Source organism: Peromyscus maniculatus, chromosome 1 (genome assembly GCF_049852395.1).
Source record: "Peromyscus maniculatus bairdii isolate BWxNUB_F1_BW_parent chromosome 1, HU_Pman_BW_mat_3.1, whole genome shotgun sequence".
Taxonomy (NCBI): Eukaryota; Metazoa; Chordata; class Mammalia; order Rodentia; family Cricetidae; genus Peromyscus; species Peromyscus maniculatus.
Window position 1 is genome coordinate 18,814,787 of NC_134852.1, and position 21,934 is coordinate 18,836,720.

A 21,934-nucleotide genomic window follows, 5' to 3' on the forward strand; every position below is an offset into this window, starting at 1 on the left:
CTATTTTTTTATGTTGGTGCAGACCACAGCAGTTGTGATGGGACATGGGCACCCTGTCCCAAGTTCATGGCCATGCCCTATTTCCATCTTGGTGCGGTTAGAATATAGGAAAGAGGCCTACCTGTGAAATCACCAAGCAGCCAAGATTCCAAGATGGAATGAAAGCCACATAAAAGATATTTTATTGTCAGCTTTTGGCTGGCTCCTTAGTGTATCAGGTGGATAAAGGGAGGACTCTCAGCCCTTCAAGAGAAAGAGTAAAATGGTCCTCACACATTAGGATTTGATCCTGCAGGCTGCTATTTAATCACCTAACAAATGGCCATAATAGATTCCGCTACTCCTAAAAAGACAAAAATTTACCAATTTAACTTCCTGTATTGACCTTTTGAGTGAAAAACGTGTGTAAACAACTAAATACCAAACAAAATATATTATTTCCACAGGTAAAATGAGATTATACCCTTTTTATTCCTTATCCAAACCAAATAATGGAGTAATGATACATGAGAAAAAAAGGTACAAAAGATGGAAAACAGAGAGAAGTTAAGCTATTGATGTTTATCAGCCACCAATTTTGATAATACAAAAGACTAATGAAGCCTCTTAAGATGGAGAAGAAAGTATGAAAAGACAGAAAGGTAGATACTAGGATCAGAATGGTCTGGGTGACTCTGGATTCAGGGGAATTTCTGCTGGAACCATGAGTGCTACGGATGTGTTGGACCCTCTGTTTATGTCTGTAAAGAATGACAATCATGGATCCACTGGACCAGGCCATGAGCACAGAAAAGAAGACTTCAGGGAAAACCACCAGTGCTGCACAGAGATATTCAGAAAATTCATATTGAACTACGATGGAACAGTATTCAAAGTCTTGTCTCCTTGTCACATTTTTGCTATTCCTGTTGACAAATGTGTATGCAATAGGAATGAAATTTATCAACATGTACAGGATCCAAAGGAGGTAAACATGGCAGCCAATGTTCTTCTAACTTTGACTTTTTGATTCTTCCAACAGGACTTCCTGGGACTAATGATCAAGGCCTGAAACACACTCAAGAGGCAGGTGATTCCAATGGACACACTCCTAACAAACCCTTGAATGTACAATAGGAGCCTGCATCCAAAATCATCCAAGAAATGTTTAAATCCCAATACTGCCATTATGTAGGGCACACCTGCAGAGAGAATGATCAAGGCATTGGCTGCCATTAGGTGCATGAGAATCAAATCCGTGGGCTTTAACATGCATTCTCTACAGTAAAGGATGAGATAGTAGAAAATTAGAGAGAAATTTCCCAACATTCTAGTTGTAATTTGTGATAAGGTAAGAATTCTGATTGCCAGATTCCAGAAGTCCATTATGTGATTTGGTACAATTACCTTCAGAATATGGACACAGAATATGGACACAGAATCTGGTCAGTCTGTGATTAAAAGGCCGTGATACATGTTGTCAAACACATTTACTTCTTACATGGTTGCGTCCCCCACCTGATATTGTTGTTTTGTTGTTATGTACTTGTATGCTTTTTGGTGTTAATTTTCATCTGCGGGGACTAGAGAGATGGCTTAGTGGTAAAGAACTCTTGCTGCCCTTGTTGAGGCTCACAATTAAGTGCAATGGCAGTTCCAGCGGACACTGACACCCTCATATGACCACTGTAAGCACTGAATTCCAATACCACACATATACATGCAGGCAAAACATTCATATACACAAATTAAAAAGAGACAAATAAGTACATCTTTTTAAAATTTAGTTTTCACTTCAACATGAATGTTGCCTCCATAAAAAGTGCAAGATGCAAATAATGCTTTCAAAATTGTAAGTGAATACAGTGTTCTAACTGTGATTTGACATAATAGAATATTGCCCCAACTCTCAGTTAAATTTCACAAGTATGAGATACACTACCAGTTTGTGATTCTACCCTAAATATGCATTGTTATCATGACACATATAAAAGCTACAGTGGGAACTAATGAGGAATTACTAACACTATTACTCTGTAAAATGCAGTATATAATACTAACATGTGAATAACAGATAAGAGCATGAGAATAAGACTGAATGACCAAAACAAATGACTGAAAATTCTGCACTTATTTGCTAATATTTTTGTTTTTATTTTCAAGTCAGGGTGCATCTATGTACCTCTGGCTATTGTGGAACTCTGTAGATCATGTTGCTCTCAAACTCACACAAACCTTCCTACCCATGCTTTAAAATTGATGAGATAAAATTTAGGCACCTCAATAAAAGGAATACGTTATTATTATTATACTGATTTATATAGTATAATGAAATTCATGATGATTTGAAATTCAGATAGTGTATGTTAGATTATAAAGAGCAATCAGAATAAACAGATTCCTTAAATACTCTCCAGTGGTATATAGGAAAAGTGTCGACAAAAGTAGCTGAGTGGTAGAGCCCAGGCCTGCAAAGCACAAAGCCCTATGTTCTAACATCAATAACAATAAACAGTAACTAAAGGCATGGTGTCACATTCTGCTTAACATTAGAGTAAGGATAATACAGGGGAGATAACTGAAATTGGAAATAATGGGTAAAAACTGGTGTGTAGAACAGAGAGAGGAGACACAAGAATAATACCATAACTTAGCAGGGACTGGGAAATACAGACTTGTACATAAATTTTTGCAGTCCCTGTGATTTTTACTGTAATATAATTTCCCCATCAGTGACTGTGGGTACCCCAGGATGATGAAAGCCATCTGTTAGGGTGCTTAAGGACTATTGTAATGAGTCAATAGGAAAATTCACCCTACCCTCCATACTGTGTTGATTATCTTGGAATTATTATGGTCCTGGTTGTCATTGCTCAATAGTTATACTCTACCTTCCATTCCATGTTACCTTTCCAAGTTCAAGAGAAAGAGTTTTCAAACCAGTTGTTTTACCACTGGCCATTCAACACAAAGTTACCATTGCCTGTATAACTAGATGATAAATACAGTGTCACATAACAATACTGTTTTACTCCAGATACATTCACATCTGGGACCTTCCCATAGTTGTGTGCTTCTTATAGTCACATTATATTGTCCACTATCGGAAAAAATCATGATAAGTTCATTCATAATAATAATATTTCAAAAATAATCAACACTCATTAAAGGTAGACCGAATTATCACATTGACTTATTACAATTGTCCTTCAGTAACTTCACAGTTGGCCTGCACTATCCTACTCTACCCACAGTTATCTTTAGTGGTGACCTTACACAGTAGTAAGAACCAACAAGGAGGAAACAATGTTAAAAATGTGCATATTTCTCAGTCCCTCTTTAGTTAATGAATTATACCTGTGCTTTCTCTCTGTGTCCAATAGACGTGGTTCTATCACAGATTCCCATTACCAGATATGAGTACTTATGCAGACCTCGCCTTTGGATGGTTATTCCACCCAACCTGAAATACAAAGTAATCACCAGGCTTCATCATCTGCAGGAATGTAGGGTCATAGAACAGATACTGAGGATTAAGAAGCACTTGTAAGAGAGTCATGTCAAACCTGAGATAGAAGTCTGTGACCTCACCTCCCTAGAGAACTGCAATTTTCATTTCATCTGCAGTGACAATTACAATGTTGACTTTGGAAAACAAAATAACTCACAAAACTTTTCCAGTTGCTCATTAACAAAGATACTTAAGAGGTTCTGGTGAATATCTCCACAGAGGCAAAGTGTTGATAGGAGTCATTGAGTTTCCATAATTCTTCAAATCTAAGTCCCTTGTGGATGGCATTAGAAACTTTGAGGTCTGTTTCACAAGAAAGTAAGGGAAGTTTCTCTATCTCAGTGAATACGGGTTTCACTGACTTCTTGAACACAAATCAAATTAGTTTTAAAAAGATTAATATAACTTATTATTTAAAATGTTTAAGTATTTCATAGATGTGTATGCCTCTTAGGTCGGTGCACTCCCTTTGTCTCCTTTTCAGTTTACTTTTCATTCCCTTCACCAACATTCTCTCCAAATCTCATGTCTTCAAAGCAAACACTGAGTCTACTTACTGAATCTTGTGTGTGCTTAATTCAGGGACACATATGGAAACACTGTTAGCCTCTTAAAGTTGAATGCTCAAAGAAATCTGACACTTTATCTCCCAGAAGTCATCTGTGACCAATAGATATTCAGCCATAAGTGGGACTTCTCCCCCCTCTTCACTAACAAAAGCTTTTAAGGTGCTGCACCCAAAGCTTTCTCCTGGTGTGCAAGGAAGAACCTACAAACAGCTAGAAAACTCTAATACTCTAATTATTTGAGGTTATGAATAAATTTATGCACACCATGCTCTTTCAATCCATTCATTTTATTGTTTTATGTAAGCTTCTGATCTCTCTTCTCACCTATCTATGTTCTACTGCTTCTCTACATCATCTATTCAGCCCTCATTTTAGTTCCTTTCTTGTCTGACTATCCATAGTTTTCTAGCAGAAAACTCCTTTCAATGCTGAGAAAAGTTTCAATACTCTCAAGTTCACAACACATTCTTAGAATAGATGAAAAAGAGCATAGCCTTTACCATGGTAATCCAAGCATCCAAGGTCTGAAATCAGAGGGAGGGGGTGCAATGCTCACAGTGACAAACTCCCTGAGACATAGCCATTTTCAGGATACTTTGCAAGTGAAGAAATTGAAGGGTTTTCTTTGGGTGCTTTGTGTTAGTATCCTTTGAAAAACAACTGCAACTCTTAGCTTGGGCATAGCTGTAAAGTTTTAAACTTATGAATTACATAGAGTGGTCTTTATTCTAGCTATAATACTAGTTTTAAATCTATGCATATGTGTGGCAGAAGTCTTTCAGGTCCAATGCCTCACTTATAAACTATTGGCAGTTGACAGCTGCTGGATAAGGGGAAGCATTCTCTTTGGAGTTTTTAGTCACTGGTAGGTTTCCTACACTTAGTGGATGATCCTACACTCATGCTTGTTTAGAAGCATTAAATAGTCTTATAGGCTATCAAAAAGAATGATAGGATTTTAGAGATGGATGATATGAAAAGAGATACATGAAGAATCAGAGTGAGTGACTAGAGGATATATAAAGGCTCATATTTCATTATATACCTGAATGAAGTTTCCAAGACATTTTTTAAAGAGTATTAAAAAACACTGTGGATAATGATATAACAATTGCATAAAATATTTTTTAAAATGGTGAGATGTATGTCATTTATTTGTTGAGTGCATTTCTTCTGGGTATGTGTAAGTCCTCCTGTGTGTTCCCATGGGAACTGGACAAGCAAGTCATTCATCAGTGTCAGGGTCTTGGGAGAAGGGACAAGGGGGTCATAAGATAAAGTAATAGGAGGACAAGAAATATAATGTTTGAGGCTAGATGGCTTTACAGGTAAACCTCTGTGAATTCAAAGTCTCCCTGGAATTTATGATATAAAGTCAGTCTAGGGGAGAAACAAAGCCAGGCAGTAGTGGCACACACCTTTAATCCCAGTACTTTGGAAGCATACACACCTTTGATGCTTGGCAGAGAAAGGAATATAAGGTATATTGAGGCAGGAAATGAAGATTTTACTTGGCTGGAGACATTTGAGTGAGGACTTAGAGCTTTTCAGGCTGAGGAGTTCTAGAGGTGAGATGTGGCAGTAGCTTGTTTCTTTGTCTCTCTGATCTTTCACCATTTAGTCCAATATCTGGCCTGGACTTTTTATTAAAAGACCTTTTAAGATTCATGCAACACATGTCTAAGTGGCTATGCATGCGGCAGCATCAATGTGATTAAAAATCTCACAGATTATTGATGGTTAGTTTTGATCATCAACCTGATAGAGTTCTGGTTTTAAATCTATGTATCTATATATCCATATATTATAAATATATTTATATTGATATATATATATATATATATATAACAAATCACAAGTGTAATATAATATATGTTTAATTAATAAAAAGAAAAATATTGTTTTCCTTAATTCTTGAGCAAATGATTTCTAATATATATTAGATATAGATATATTATGATACATTTACTTTGCCACTATAACAATTTTTTGTAAAACTGGACAAATTATGAACCAGTTACTAGTCATTCTCTGAGGATGAATGCTGTGGGATGGTCTGTATGTCAAATTGCTCTAAATGGTCAACAAATTAAACACTGATTGGCCAATGGCCAGGCAAGAAGTAGGTGGGACAAGGAGAGAGGAGAATTCTGGGAAGCAGAAGGCTGAGGGAGAGAGACAATGCCAGCCACCGCCATGACCAGCAGCATGTGCCGGTAAGCCACCAGCCACGTGGCAAGGTATAGATTTATGGAAATGGATTAATTTAAGCGATAAGAACAGTTAGCAAGAAGTCTGCAATGACCATACAGTTTGTAAGCAATATAAGTCTCTGTGTTTACTTAGTTGGGTCTGAGCAGCTGTGGGACTGGCGGGTGACAAAGACTTGTCCTGACTGTGGGCAAGGCGGAAAACTCTAGCTACAGATGAATACCTCTGAAGTCCATTAATGGCATTAACATCCCAAAAGGTTCTTGGTGGTGAGGTGCTTGTCTCTAAAGGACCTTAAAGTGAAGAATATTTAGTTGGTGAAAAACTTCTTGGTTTATGAAGGTTTCAGGCTTCCAACATGACAGGCAGAAAACAGAATAAACATATACATATACTTATACATCATATATATGTGTGTGTGTGTCCATTATATATATATATATATATATATATATATATATATATATATATATATATATATATATACATATTTGTGGTATACATATATATATGTGTGTGTGTGTATGCATACATATAAAATTATCTAAATTATAATTAATAAGAATAATATATATTGCTTTCCTTAATTCTTGAAAAAATTGGAGTCCTAAAAAGAAAATTCTTTCCAGATATTTCATTCAAGTAGATTTAAGAATCAAGCTGGTGTAGCTATCATAATACTGAAAAAAATGGACTTCAAAATAAAGTTAATCAAAAGAGATCAAGAAAGACATTACATATTCATCACAGGAAAAATACATCAAGATAATATATCAAAAATTCATCAAGTCTGAACACTTATGCCCCAAATAGAAGGACACCAGCATATGTAAAAGAAAAAAATACTAAAGCTTAAACTGCACATCAAACAAAACACACTAATAGGAGGTGACATCATCCCATTCTTACCATTGGATAGGTCTGTCAGACAGAATGTTAACAGACAAATAATAGATTCTATGTTATGAATAAAATGAACCTAATAGATATCTACAGAACATTAAACCCAAACAGGAAAGACTATATATTCTACTCAGCACCCCATGGAAACCTCTCTAAAATTTATCACATACAAATTCAATGCAATCCTCATCAAAATCTTAAAAGATTTTTTCACAGATCTTGAAAGAACATTACTCAACATCACTTGAAAACACAAAACAACAACAAAAAACCTAGGATAGCTAAAACAATTCTTTACGAAAAAAGAAAAAGAAAAAAACACTTCTGGAGGCACCACTATCCATGACTTCAAGCTCTACTATAGAAAAATAGTAATAAAAAAGTTTTGGTATTGGCGTAACAACTGACATGGGGGCCAATGGAATCAAATTGAAGAACCTGACATTAACTCACATAATTATGAATGGATTTTTGACAAAGAAGCCAAAAGTGTACAATGGAAAAAAGCAAGCATCTTCAACAAATGGTGCTAGCATAACTGTATGTAAACATATAGAAGACTGCAAATAGATCCATATCTATTGCCATGCACAAAACATAAGTCCAAGTGGATCAAAGACCTAAACATAAATCAAGCTACACTGTACCTGATAGAAGAGAAAGTTCAAAATAGCCTAGAATACATTGGCACAGGAGATCACTTCCCAAATATAACACCAGTAGCACAGATACTAAGAACAACAATTAATGAATGTGACCTGCTGAAACTTAGAAGCTTCTGTAATGCAAAGGACACAGTAAATAAGACAAAATGACACCATACAGAATGTGAAAAAAATCTTCACTAAACCTGTAACTGACAGAGGGCTCATCTCCAAAATATTTAAGGAACTCAAGAAACTAGACATAAAAATATCAAACAATCCAATGAAAAAAATGAGATACAGTGCTAAACAGAGAATTTTCAATAGAAGAATCTCAAATGGCCAAAAGACAATTAAGGAATTGCTCAACATCCTTAGTCATCAGGAAACTGCAAACCAAAATGCCTCTTAGATATCATTTTACACCTATCAGAATGGCTAAGATCAAAATCACTGATGACAATTATTCTTGGAGAGAATGTGGAGCAAGGGGAACACTCCTCCAATGTTGATGGAAGTGTAAACATATACAGTCATTTTGGAAATCAATATGGCAGTTTCTCAGAAAATTGGGAATCAATCTACCTCAAGACTCAATGATACCACTCTTTGACATATACCCAAGGGATGCTCAATCCTACCACAAGGGCACTTGCTCAACTATGTACATAGCAGCATTATTTGTAATAGCAAGAACATGGAAACAACGTAGATGCCCCTCAACCGAAGAATAGATAAAGAATATGTGGTACATATACACAAGGGAATATAACTCAGAAGTAAAAAATGATGAACTCATGAAGTCTGCAGGTAAATGGATGGAACTAGAAAATATCCTAATTGAAGGGACTCAGACTCAGAAAGACAAACATGGTATGCACTCACTCAAAAGTGGATACTAAATATAAAGCATAGGATAATCAGACAAAAACCCACAGCTCCAGAGGAGGTAAGAAACAAGAAGGACCTTAAGAGAGACATATCAATAACCTTGGAAAGGGGGAAAAGAGGAGATCTCCATGAGTAAACTTGGGATGAAGTGTGCAGTAGAAGGGAGGGGAGGGGAGATGATAACATGAGTAAATGGGATGGTCAAGATGGGGGTGTGATGGTGTGGGAGAGCAATGAAAGAGATATCTTGTTAGAGGGAAACATTATGGAGTACAGCAGAAACCCATTGCTAGAGAAATTCCCAGGAATCCACAAGGATGAACCCAGATCAGACAGCTAGCAATAGTAGAGAGTGTGCCTGAACCAGCCTATACTGGAAATCAGACTGGTGAATACAGTAACTGTCAGAGAGCTTTCATCCAGTAACTGATGGAACCAGATGCAGAGCTCTACAGCCAACCACCAGGCTGAGCCTTGGGAGTCCAGTCAAAGAGAGGAAAGAAGGGGTTATATAGGCAATATACATAATTTATACATTGGGGTTATATATAATACATAATAGGGGTCAAGATCATGATGAGGAAAGCTAGAGACAACTGAACCGAGCTGGTAGGAACTCATGATCTTAAGACAAATAGCTGTTGTACATGCATGTGTCTGGTCTAGGTCCTCTGCATACAGGAGACAGGTGTGTAGCTTGGTCTGTCTGATGCGAGCCCTGGCAGTGGGATCAGGATCTTTCCCCATTGCATGAGCTGCCTTTCTGGAGTACATTAGCTATAATTCAGATGCCTGCTTCAGCCTTGTTGCAGTGGGGAGGGCCTTGGTCCTGCCTCAACTAAATGTACCAAGGTTTGCTGACTACCCATGGGAGGCCTTACTCTTATGGAATAGGGTCTGTGGAGTGGTTCATGGGGGGAAGCTGGGGATGAGTGGGAGGAGGAATGAGAGGGAGATCTGTGGTCAATATGTAAAATGAATGAAAAATTTTTATTAAATGAAAAAAGAAAAAACATTTCCTACACTTATGCCATGCAGGATCCTGCCTATATTTTCTCCTAGCAGTTTCTGTCTTTAAGTTTCACACTGAAGTCTTTGTTCCATTTGGAGTTTGTTTTTGAGTGAAGTGATAGGTACATTTCATTCTTCCAATGTAGAAATTCAATTTTCCAAAACCATTTGTTATAGATGTTTTCTTCACTGCACCTAACACTTTTGGCACACTCTTTAATATTAACTGGCCTTATTATATGTCCTCATGTTGGGTTTCAAATTTGTCCCATTGGTCTACATGTGTGTGTTTATGTTAACAACATATTTTTATTGTCTCTGTAATATTTAAGATCTGTAATAGCAGTTTTGCTAGCATTGTTTTTTGGTTCAGGATTGTTTTTTCTGTCTAGGTTTGCTGTGCTGCACATGAATTTTAGGGTTTTTTTTAATTATATGAAGAATGAGATGTGTGTTCTCACTTGGGTTCTATTGAATCTTAAAATGCTTTTGGTAAAGTGGACAAATCACAATAGTTTGACCACTTCTTTCCATCTGGACGGTCAGTCACTGTTTTCCAGGTGGAAAGATTTCAGCATAACATGGGCCCCTATAATGCTAGATCTTCTTTATTATAGCACAGTAATTCCACAAACAGTGAGTCTCATCATGCCTGTACCCTTCCAAAGACAGGCTCAATCTTTTTATCACATAGCTCTACATCCACCATCTAAGCATCTGTAAGACATCTAAGCTTAATGATAGCTATTACCCTGTCTAAAACTGGGCATTCATAGGACATGGATACAGATCATATGGTATTGGTGTCATATACCATCTCAAAAATGATGGGTGGTTTGTATTATAGACATATATCTTGGTCAGAAAAGTAATAGACGCTTCGTGGGGCCATTGAGAAAGCACTGTTTAGATCCACCATCTTTCTTTTTTTTCTTTGATACAATTTTATTTATTTATTTATTTATTTTTTAATTTTACAATACTATTCAGTTCTACATAATAGCCACAAATACCCTTGTTCTCTCCCTTCCTGCCCCCTCCTCTTCCCCCCAGCCCACCCCCCATTCCCACCTCCTCCAGATCAAGGTCTCCCCCGAGGACTGGGATCAACCTGATAGACTCAGTCCAGGCAGGTCCAGTCCCTTCCTCCCAGATTGAGCCAAGCGTCCCTGTATAAGTCCCAGGTTTCAAACAGCTAACTCATGCAATGAGCCCAGGACCTGGTACCACTGCCTAGATGCCTCCCAAACAGATCAAGCCAATCGAGTGTCTCACCTATTCAGAGGGCCTGATCCAGCTGGGACCCCTCAGCCTTTGGTTCATAGTTCATGTGTTTCCATTCATTTGGTTATTTGTCTCTGTGTTTTATCCAACCTTGGTTTCAATAATTCTCACTCATATAAACCCTCTTCTTTCTCACTAATTAGACTCCCAGTGCTCCACCCGGGGCATAGCTGTGGATGTCTGCAACCAGATTCCTCAGTCCTTGGATGGGTTTTCTGGCATAACTATTAGGGTGTTTGGCCATCCCATCACCAGAGTAGGTCAGTCCCGGCTATCTCTCGGCCATTGCCAGCAGTCTTTTGTGGGGGTATCTTTGTGGATTTCTGTGGGCCTCTTTAGCTCTTTTTTTCTTCCTTTTTTCATGTGGTCTTCATTTACCATGGTCTACTATTACTTGTTCTCCCTCTCTGTTCTTGATCCAGCTAGGATCTCCCGCTCTTTCCCTCAACCCTCGCCCTTCATTGCTCCCACTCATGTCCAGGCTGTTCATATAGATCTCATCCATTTCTCTGTGTCTTTCTTGGGGTCCTGTTTTCCAGGTAGCCTCACTGGTGATGTGAGTAGCAGTCCAGTCATCCTGTTCCACATCTAGCATCCTCCTATGAGTGAGTACATACCATATTTGTCTTTCTGAGTCTGGGTTACCTTCATTTCATCACATAGCTCTACATTAACTATTTCAGCATCTGGAAGACATCTAAGCTTGATGATAGCTATTACCCTGTCTAAAACTGGGCATTTATAGGACATAGATACAAATCATGTGGTATTAATATCATATACCATCTCAAAAATGATGGGTGGTTTATATTATAGACATATATCTTGGTCAGAAAAGGAATAGATGCTTCGTGGGGCCATTGAGAAATCACTGATTACATCCACCATCTTTCTACCAGTGTGACTTTTAGAAATTCACTACATATCAGCATATGTCACTAGACTCTACACATCCCTTTTCCACCCTGAAAACTTCTTAGGGGAGTAGGTATTTTCATTAGTTTAAACTCCTTTGTAGTGACCTTCATAACCTTTAGACAATTTTCAATCATCTGTGTCTTCCTTTCTCTTGTTCTCTGCCTCAGTCCAACTCAAATATCTTAGATGATCCCCTATGTCCTCCATTTTCTACTCTAAATGCCTTGTGGCTCAAGTTTTGGGCATTTACAACTCCTCTATGGCACTAGTATATACTCTTGACACATAGAGTCTTTGTTATTGTTTTTGGAAAATCTTTCATCAACTCATGTCCACAGTTGCTCTGTCCTTCCCAGTTCCCTTCATTTTATTGTGTTCATTTTTTCCATCCACATGACTTTATCTTTCCCCAAACCTGTTCCTTTTATAAATATAGCTAAAAAAGGAAACGCCTTGATTTTCAGGTCATTCCCTAATTACAGTACTATCCCCAAAACTAGTGTACACTTTTGAAGATTAAACATAATTCGAGGTGGTCAGTAATCATGTGCCTACTATATATAAGATTCTTGGGTCCTAACACTTGAGTGTAGATTCAAAGTACATAGTCTGTCTTTGGTTGAGATATGATCTATTGATCCCTAGACACTCTATGGCATTTATAATGAAGGGTATTTTTTTAAAATATTTTTGACATCCCATCTGGAAAATGGACTGTCTAATTTGATCCTGCTGTTGAGAGATTAGGGAATCCATGGAAGAGAAGACATGAAAGGCATAAAAGCCAGAAATGATTGATGACATCAAGAGTAAAAGTTCCTCTATATTAAGTAAGTGATCTTATACGAATTCACAGAGACTTGAACAAAATGTTATAACTTTCAGTTAAATATTTTTATGGAATTCCTGTTATGTGAATGAGTGGGTCTAAGTTTCTTGTGCCTTCTCTTGAGCTGTATCCTTTGTTAGTTTGTCATGGCCAAATTCCATGTGATGGTTTTATCTTGTTATATTTTATTTTGTTATTTTTTTGTGTTGTGTTAGAAGCCTATTCTTTCCTAATGACATAAATGGAGTGAATCTGCATGGGATGGGAAGTGGGAAGGAGTTGGCAAGTATTGAGGGAAATAAAACTATAAGGTTATATTATATGAGAGTACAATACATTTTCAATAATATGTTCAAAAAGAAAAACAAAGATTTTTTTTTCTGGCATCTAATTGATTATCATGTCACTTCTGACTTTGAGTACATCTGTGCCTTACATTTACTGATGGCTATATGTGGAACAATTCTTGCATCTTTGGAAAGATAATGATATTGTCTCATTTTCAACTAACATCAGGTTATTGCAATAAATTCACATTTAAAATCATTAAAGAACAACAACATAATAGTCAATGATAGCAACACTTGCTCATGCCAATATTCTGTACATTTCACGGAATTTGGGTAAACTTAGAATAGCCATAAAAGACATTAATCATTGCTTATTGTTTTATACTGTAGTACCAATTGAATTTTATGAATCTTGCACTAGAAATAGTGAAAATGATTACAAAGTGAAAAATAGAAAAATAATTATCTTTATATCCTCTTTCATAAATCCTGGATTCTTTTATCAGGTCATCACCTAAAACTACATTTTCAGCTCTCCTTTCTAAATCTTATCTTGAAGTGATACCCATTTGCATATATACTTGTAGACATTATTGGATAAGATCTGTTTATGATGGAAAAAGTGGATTTTTACGTTCATTCTGAGACTTGTGACATGGCTGAATCTTTACCCTTATAAGCCCATCAATTTTCCTACACATTTCATGATTTCACCTTTCAATGTAGCCAAATAATATACCATTTTGGACATGAAAACAAATTTAATTATCAGTTTATTTGTTTATGTTCCTATACATGGCCCCCATTTGCTTGTCATAGTAAATAGAGCAGCAATGAATACAGGTGTACAATTGTCTCTAGGGTATGATATGGAGTTCTCTGGGTATGTGAGGAGGAGTGGAAACCTGGGTCAAATAGTTGTTCCAATTTCAGTTTATTTGAGAAACCAAAAAAATTGATTTCTATAATTTCTATATTAAATTCTTCCAAACTCTTTTGGTGAAAAGGGCATTACAGTGATGCCGTAGGAAGTAAAGACAGAGCAAAGGCAAAGGAAGGGGAAAAGTCAATTTCCCTGAGGATGCTAAAATTTGCAATAAAACACTAACATACAAAATTCAGAATTACAGGAAGACCCTCAGTCATTTTGAATTGGTTTTGGTACAAGGAAAAAGATACTAATCATATTTTTTCTGCTATTGGTGCAGGCTAGAGCAGATGTGATGGGTCATTGGTCAGGGATCCCAAGTTCTTGGACAGGCACTATTTCAGTATTATGCAGATAGATTAAAGTAAACAGGCTGACTGTGAAATCTCCAAGCACCCATGATTCTCTGAGACAATGAAACCACAAGGAGGGCATTTTTGTTATGAGCATTATGATGGCTCTTCTACACATCAGGTGGCAAATGCAAAAGTCTCACAGCTTCAAGTTAAAGACTACCATGGGCCTCACAGAATAAGATTGGCTCATGTAGGCTGCTGATCCAGCCAGCTGACAAAATGCTCATATTCCTTTCAGCTAATATTAAAAAAACATACTATCTACACAACTTTTTGTATTGACATTTTAAGTGTACCAGAGAAGAAAAACTGGATATCAAGCAAAACATATTGTTTCCAATGTTAAAATGAGATTAAATGATTTTTATTCTTTATCTTGAAAAAAACAAAGCTTGGATACAATAGAGTAATGATGTAGGAGAAGAAAAGGTACAAAAGATGGAAAAGAGAGAGAAATAAGGGCTTTGAAGCTCATTAGCAACTGATTTTGATTATACAAGAGAGCAATGTAGCCTCTTACGAAGGACGAGAGTGTATAAAAAGCCAGGAAGGTAGACAACAAGATCAGAATGTTCTGGGTGACTCTGGATTCAGGGGAGTTTCTGATGGAACCATGAGTGCTGCGGATGTGTTGAACCTGCTTCTTATGTCTATAAAGAATGATAATCATGGATCCACTGGACCAGGTCATGAGAACAGAAAAGAAGATCTCGGGGGATATCACCAACGCTGCATAGATTGAGCTTCCTTTGTCACCCATCCCTGCACTGCGGCAATATTCAAAATCCCATATTCTGGTCATGTTGTTTCTATAGGTGTTGACAACTTTGTATGTAAAATGAATGGAATTTATTAGCATGTATGTCATCCAGAGGATGAACATGTAGCAGCCAATTTTCTTTTCAAAACTGAATTTATGATTCTTCCAACAGAATTTACTCGGGTTAATGATCATTGCCTGGAAGACACTCAGGAGGCAGATGGTACCAACAGACACACTCCTACCAAATCCTTGAAAATACATTAGGAGCTTACATCCAAAATCATCCAAGAAATACTTAAATCCAAAAACTGCTATTGTTTGGGGCACTCCTTCAGAAAGAATGATCAAGGCATTGGCTGTCAATAGGTGCATGAGAATCAAATCTGTGGGCTTTAATGTGCATTTTCTGCAGTAAAGGACCAGATAGTAGAAAATTAGAGAGACATTTCCCAGAATTCCAGTTGTAGTTTCTGATAAGAAAATAATTCTGAATGTCAGATTCCAGAAGTCCACTGTGTGATTTGGCATAATTTCCTTGTGAATATGAAACTGCTTTCCTTCTGCTCAAATAAATACTGACAAATATTTACAATCTGCCATGGAGTAAGAAGCTTTTAATTGATGGGACTACTGAGAGACTGAACCAAAAGTACTTTTAAGCTCAGGAGTTCAAGACCAGTCTGTCCTCTTAAACAGATCTCTTCCTTAAAATTTGACAAGACTAGTTAATTTCCATGTATGATACCTCAGAGCATACATAAGTTGGAAGGAGAACCATCAGGTTTTATAGAAATTGAAACATTCACAATGATGAAGCATGAGAGACAGTGAAATATGACAGCCCATAGAACAAAATATATTGCAAGAATTCCAGAATATATTGATATTTTCTAGTCATAGTATAAAAGAAACAATGTTAATAAAGTAAAGAAAAAATAAATATGTTATTGCATAATGTATATTTCATCTAAAAATAAATTACATGGAATGAAATATTTATAATACCACTCAAAACACAGCTATATAATTCTGACATTACAAAACGTCTTTCATCTTGTCGCAGGGAGAGCCATCTTTGGTTTAACCTGAAACTCACTCTCCCTTTTCTACTCCCTCCAGGAAAAGTCTCTTGGAAAAGTACCCAAGGATATTCCACAAACTGATGGTTGAAATGTCCCCAAATAACTACATGTTTTAGCTTCTTTTAAACTGTTTGATTGCTTTAACCCCTACCCTCCGTGCAAAATGCCAACAAGAATATACTTGTCCTGGTATGTTTGCCTTTAAATATTCCCTGTAAAATGAATTTGAGGCTTCACTGTGAGATGTTTTCTATATATATAGTAAGCAGGTCCACTTTATTCAGACTCACAATTTGGACTTTTGTCATGCTGAGTGGACTCTGGGTCTTTATCCTGCAACAGACTAAGAGAAAAAAATTATTGAAAGCACAATATGCTGTAGAATGATGCTTCAAGTGACAACTTACATCATGTTAAGAAATGACTTTAAAAAATCATACCACATAGATATACATGTTAGCACATGCATGTAAGTGCTGGTAGGAATATCTGATATGATGCCATCTGACATAATGCACAACAGTTTGAAGTAAGGCAAAAATGCTACCATAAATGGAAAAGGATGACAACATCTGATGAATGATAGATAATGCAGGAAGATTTAGAGTCTATATTGAAACAGTGTTTTGTAAAATCATGTACCAATCCTTAGTCTCAGTGTGGAAATCATAGGAAAGAAGGCAGTGGGTCAGAGAGTCTATCAGTTCAGTAATGTCAGAGTTAATTCTCAGCACACCATATGCTATTCATGTAGAAGAAAGTATCTAAAAGGCCCTTAATCAGGGTGAGACTTCTTTGAAGACCTAGAGAAGCTGCTGTGAATCAGTTCCAGGCTGATCAATGCAGTCCCAGGAAAGGACCAGTGCTCCAGACAATTATCAGCCATGCAATAACAGTCAACTGAACAATCAAGAACTGGAACAAAATTGTGTATGAGTGTTGGGATCTGAAGAAGTTAAAACAAAATGGGAAATGAGGTGAGATTTTAAGAACTACAACATACTAGGAGTTTCCCTACTCAATGCATTGGTAGTGTAGAAGACTCTGTGGAATGACTAGAGCAGAAAATAGAAAGTATTCCATTAAGTGAAGTAAAACAGGCCCAGAAATAACAATTCCACATATTCTGTCCAATGTGTTTTCACTATTTATAGGTATTAGAAATATGTGTTTAAGGGGGATAATTGCATCTTGAGCCAATAAACTACAAGAAAGCCCACAAGATAGTTAAAAAGAGTCCCTTTAAAAGAGGAAGGAGAAGGTAAGAAACAGACCTGGTATTAGAAGAGAAAGAAATTGATGTGCATGCAACAGATAAGCTGAAATAGGAGCAGAAAAATAGGGAGAGAAAGAATTGTTCAAACCAAAACACTAACTATGAAAAGCCTTAAAGAAAATAACTAAATCTAAGTCAATTAAAATAAAATAAAATATAAAACATGAACAAAAATTGAAGGAAAAAAGGATGAAAAGACCAAGCTTTGATTTGTTTGAGGTAAAGTTAGAACTGTTAGTCTGTCAATGCCCCTCAGTCTAATTACAGACACTGCAAAACTGGTTACATCTGCTTAAGTAGAACAAACACAAGCCTACATGACAATCACTCCTGTACTAAGAATAACTTCTGCCTTAGTTATGGTTTCTCTTGCTGTGAAGAGACATCTTGATGAGAGCACTTCTTACAAAGTAAGATATTTAATTTGGACTGGCTTAGAGTTTCAGAAACTTAGTCCACTATACTCATGGCGTGAAACATAGCAACATGCAGGCAAATTGCTGCTGTAAATGCAGCAGAGAGTTCTACATCCTGATCTGTAGTAGCAGGAATTGAAATTTCTCCTACAATGGGCACAGCCTGAGGCTATGAGACAGAACTCAAACATCTACCCACACAATCACACACACCTCCATCCAGGCCACTCCTACTCTGGCAACACAACACCTCCTAATAAGACCACACTTTAGCCCAAATATTCAAAACATTAATCTATGGATGTCATACTTATTCAAACCACTACACTACACTGCATGGTTCCCATTGTCTCATAACCACAATATAATGCAAAATGCACTCAGTCCAACTTCAAGAGTCCTCATAGTCTATCAGTCTCCACAATGATTTAAAGTCTGAAGTTAACATTCTCTACTGAGATTCATGCAGTTACTTAACTGTAATCTCCTCTTAAATTAAAATAAAAAACAGAACACATATTTTGAACATATACTAGAACAGTGGAAAATAGAAAGGATAATGAGATATTGGATGAAAGAATGATTCAAAAACCTCATGGGCAAATTCCAAATTCTTCAATTCCATGTTCAAATGCTTTAAGATCTCCCACTTCTTTCAGCATTATTGACTGCAAATCAATTCTCTCGCTTAGGCTCTGCTGGGCAGGTATCCCACAGCTCTGGCATATATAACATGTAGGGCCACCAGAGAAATCCAGGATTCACCTTGACAGCTTTACACAATGTTCTCTCCAGGAATCAAGGCTAGCCCATACATTTAACATGATTAGCTTAAGCAGCTTTCCAGTCCATATCCTCTGTCTTCTATTCTTGACTCTAAAGCCAGAGCCACATGTTCTAAGCTGCCAAATTCTGATGCTTGCTTTGATAGAAACTTCACCAGCTTTCGATTTTCCATGATTTCCTTCACTCCTAATCTTAGATGTCCTTAAACTTTCTCTGCATAACAGGCTGCCCTTGAAGTCAGAAATCTTTCAATTATATCTTCAACATTTTCAATGGTTTCCTTCATTGACTTAGCTTGGCTAATATGAAACATGCTCTGTAGACCAGGCTGGCCACAAACTCAGAGATCCACAGACACTTGCCTTTAGAATCCTTGGATTAATGGTGGGCATAACCACACCTGGCTCTAGGACTTTCTTATTCTTCTGTTTTAAGAGTTGGAAATTGAACTGAGTTGGATCTTGCCCTGAGGTTCAAATATATGCATCTCTGGAGAACATACCTACCTATGTTAACCCACACAACAATCAAAGTAATTTCTTTGTGTCACTGAAGAAATTTGAAATTTACAATTCAGAAATATTATTGGAACAATCACCTGCACATCATCCAGATGTGCTCACTTACAACCTATTTTCAATTAATCAATAGATACATAATAGAATTCTATATGCATGAAGAATATTGGAAATCTTACACTATTGTTTTTTCCTATACCTACAGGTTTCCAAGTATGTTTCACTTGGGAAATTTCTGTGAAATATATAACTTTTATAACCATGAATTTTAATCCTTAAAGTGAAACAGGATGAATCACAAACAAAAGAAGAAAATGAGTGAGGTTTCAGTTTGATTCATTAATGGAAGCTGACATTTGTGCATGAAACTCATGGAGTCGGTGTTTAATAACAATATTCCAACAAACACCATCTGATATTTGTGAACATTGATATTGACTCATATCATAATTCATTCCAATGTTGATCAGAACAGTATCACAAACATGCTCTTTATATGTGCTTTTTCTGCTTCATATGATGATCATATACATAAGAAATTTGATAGTAGCCGGGCGTCGGTGGCGCACGCCTTTAATCCCAGCACTCGGGAGGCAGAGGCAGGCGGATCTCTGTGAGTTCGAGGCCAGCCTGGGCTACCAAGTGAGCTCCAGGAAAGGCGCAAAGCTACACAGAGAAACCCTGTCTCGAAAAACCAAAAAAAAAAAAAAAAAAAAGAAATTTGATAGTTTAGGGTACAGACTATTCAGCAGTAGACACATGAATAAATAACATCCATGGATGCTTTTCAAAGTTCTACATACCTGACATTTTTTTCTTGCTGAAATACCAGACATATTTCTAGGAAACTGATAAAATGGACATACCCTGCTGCATCTGTGAGGACAGAAAAATTATAAATGTCAACAAGAGGCTTTATCCTAAGACCATTTATATATAGTCTTAGAGACACCTTGAATAAAAATGACCAAGAAATATCTCTACCACATCCAGACAATTGACTATTTCAGGTTCTACCTTCATTAAGTGTATTAAAGTAAGAAGAAATGTTAAAGAAAGGAAATAATGACCAATGACCACCACTGTATGAAACCATTCCATGCACAAATCTGTAAGGACACTCTTCCCAATAATGGTAATGAATATTTGCCTTCAAATCCACAGTATTCTGCACACAAAGACATAGATGGTACAGATCACATCTAATGAACTCCAATATTCTCACTAGTAAATAGTCACTTAGTTTATTTGTTAAGCATTGAGCATACAAGGACAATTGACTTTTAGGACTTAAGTGCATATATTGCAGATAGCAGTGACAATTGATGAGTCATGGCTATCTTGTAAATTTGACACTTTCCTTGATTTTTCTAACTGGAAAATGTAGACACTCTCATGGCAAGACCATAGAAACACTGAGGATAAACGACTCTTTAAATCCAACATGTATACAGGAAGTTAATGAACTTGGATAGTGTGACACAAACACAGTCACCTCATTCTGGGATCAGAAAGCCATGACACATGTCCTCAAAACACATTTACAATTTAGGTTCCCAACCTGATATTTTTATTTGTTGGTGTGTAACTGTATATATTTTGGTGAAAGCATTCAATTGAGGGGACTAAGGAGATGGTTCAGTATTAAAGAATGCTTACTTCTGTTGCAGACAACCTGGGTTTGGTCCCCAGCACCCACTTGGTGGCTCACAATAAACTACCAAGTCAGTAGGTACTGACTATCCAAGTCAGTAGATACTGACACACTCTTATGGCCACTGTAGACAACAAATTACCAGATTGCACACATATGCATACAGTTAAAACATTCATACACACAATATGAAAATTTAAAAAAATACATCTTTTTAAAAATAAGTTTCTACTTCAACATGAACATTCCCTCTACAGGAAAATGCAATATGCAAATAAGACTTTCAAGATGTAATTAAATACAGTGTTCTGAGTGTTAGACATGATGGAAAATTACCCCAACTCTCAGGTTAATTTCTCAAGTACAAGATACACTAGGAGTTTATGATTCCACAGGAAATATGCATTGCTATTACTACAGAGAGAAAGGCTATAATGGTCACTAATGAGGAATTACTAACACTTTTACACTGTACAAAATCAATGTGATATACTAACATGTGAATAACAAATAATTGTATGAGGAGAAAATTAAGTGACTAAAACAATTGACTTAAAATTCTGCATATATTTGCTAATAATTTGTTGGTGTTGTGGTTTTCAAGGCAGGGTGTTATTATATAGCTCTGACTATCCTGGAACTCACTATGTATATCATGTTGCTCTCAAATTCATAGAGACCTTGCTATGTGTGCTTTACAAATGAGGAGATAAAAGTCATGAACCTCGACAACTAGGTTATTTTATTATGGCTATATTGATTTATCTATTATAATGAAATTCATGATGATTTAAAATTCAGATAGTGTATGTTAGAATATAAAGAAAAATCAGAATAATGTGATTCCTTAAATATTGTCCAATGTGATATAGCACTAGTATGGATAAATAGTAGCCGAGTGGTAGAGCCCAGGACTGCAAATCACAAAGCCCTTTGTTTTATTAGCAACAACAATAAGCAGCGATAAAGGCATGGTGTCAGATTCTGCTTAACATTAGTGTAAGACTAATACAGGGGAGATATCTGGAAATGGAAATAAGGGGTTAAAAACTGATTCAAGGAACAGAAAGAGAAGACACAAAATAGTTCCATAACTTAGGTGTGACTGAGAAATA

The 21,934-nt window shown here is 36.6% G+C and overlaps 1 pseudogene; it reads right to left on the reverse strand.

Annotated features, from left to right (window-relative positions):
- Positions 1 to 475: 475 nt before the first annotated feature.
- LOC102909162 (vomeronasal type-1 receptor 4-like) lies at positions 476 to 1,365 on the reverse strand (annotated as a pseudogene).
- Between the last annotated feature and the right edge of the window lie 20,569 nt (positions 1,366 to 21,934).